Below are 1,917 nucleotides of genomic sequence, written 5' to 3'. Positions count from 1 at the left end.
AATCTCCAATAGCTGATAAACAAGAAGAAAACGAAGAAAATGAAAATGAAACTTCAAATCAAAGAAAACAAAATGATGACACCAAAAATAAACAAATGCAACCATTGCATCCACCACCTTTTCCAGACCGATTGGTCCAAACAAAACTTCCAATGTCTATACCACAGTTTGATGTTTTAGACGAGCTCAAGAATGTCTATATAAAAATTCCACTACTACAAGCCATAAAAGACATTCCCATATATACTAAAGCAATCAAAGAACTGTGCCTTAAGAAGCCTACTAGGAAAAGGGTTGATCCACAAACCATTCATGTTATTGGACATTTAGCTGGCCTTATGACAAACACCATCTCAATGGAAAAGTATGTTGATCCTGGTATTCCCAGGGTCACTACAATCATTAACAACATACATATTCCAAACACTTTAATAGATCTTGGGGCCGCAATAAATGTCATGACTCTTGAAACCATGAAAACACTCCAGCTCACAAATTTGCAGCACACAACAATTGTTTTAGAACTCACTGATAGATCTAAAGTGATTCCTGAAGGGATTTTGGAGGACATAATTGTTTCGCTGGACTCTTGGGAGTATCCAGTGGACTTTTTAGTTCTTCAACCCAAATCCAATTTAGGAGGGCATCCTATCATCCTTGGTAGACCATGGTTAGCAACTGCTGATGCATTCATAGGATGTCGATCGGGTAATATGATTATTTCACGAGGAACTGAAAGAAAACAACTCACTCTTTACCCATCAGCACAATCACCAGCAGTAGCACACAATTTATGGCTTGACGATAAATACAATGACAAAGAAGAAGTACAACCTGTTTTTAGCATCAACCAAATCTATGATTTTCAAGAACATAATAATGATGATTTGGTAGAATTGTTCCTTTCTCAACCTGATATTGCCAAAAATTTGAGAAATGACCAATATCATGCTGCAGATGAACTTTTAGCCCAAAATTTTCAGGAAACATGCACCATTCAATCTTTGCGGACAACATTCCACAATATTTTTCCCATTCAATCCATCACAAACACACAGAGTAAGGCCATAGAGATTAGTCCAGGAAAAACTTTGAATATTGGCACTCACCTAGACTCATCTCAGCAAGAGAAATTGATTCAATTATTGAGAAAATACCAGAAAGCATTTGCTTGGGACTACACCAATATGCACGAGATTCCCCCTAAAACATGCACTCACCATATTTATACCGATAGTACTATCAAACCAGTGAGGCAACCGCAAAGACGAATGAACCCCATGCTCCAGGATATTGTTAGAGAGGAATTACAAAAACTGTTGAAAGTTAATTTTATCTATCCTATCTCTGACAGTCAGTGGGTATCCCCATTGGTAGTAGTGCCCAAGAAAAATGGTAAGTGGCGGATTTGTGTCGATTACAAACAATTGAACAAAGCAACGCTCAAAGATTATTTCCCACTACCATTTATTGACCAAGTGCTAGACACATTAGCTGGGAAATCATCATTCTCTTTTCTTGATGGTTTCAGTGGCTACAACCCGATCAGGATAGCCTTAGAGGACCAGGACAAAACCACTTTTACTTGTCCCTGGGGCACTTATGATTATAATGTTTTGCCATTTGGACTTTGCAATGCTCCAGCTACATTTCAGAGAGCTATATTAGCTATTTTTGCTGATTTAGTTCATGATTGCGTTGAAGTTTACATGGATGATTTTTCAGTGTATGGCGATTCATTTGAGCATGCATTAGAGAACCTTGAAAAAGTTTTGAAGAGATGTATTGAAGCTAATCTGTCCCTGAGCAATGAAAAGTGTTTTATGATGTTAAATGAGGGGATAGTATTAGGCCACTATATTTCTTTTCAAGGCATTGAAGTTGATCCATCGAAAATCCAGATCATTGTCAATTTGC

Source organism: Pinus tabuliformis, chromosome 1_2 (assembly GCF_031772625.1).
Source record: "Pinus tabuliformis cultivar Carrire ecotype Pingquan chromosome 1_2, CPIR1, whole genome shotgun sequence".
In the NCBI taxonomy this organism is placed as follows: Eukaryota; Viridiplantae; Streptophyta; class Pinopsida; order Pinales; family Pinaceae; genus Pinus; species Pinus tabuliformis.
The sequence above is the reverse complement of the archived record's forward strand: the minus strand, read 5'-3'. Positions refer to the sequence as shown.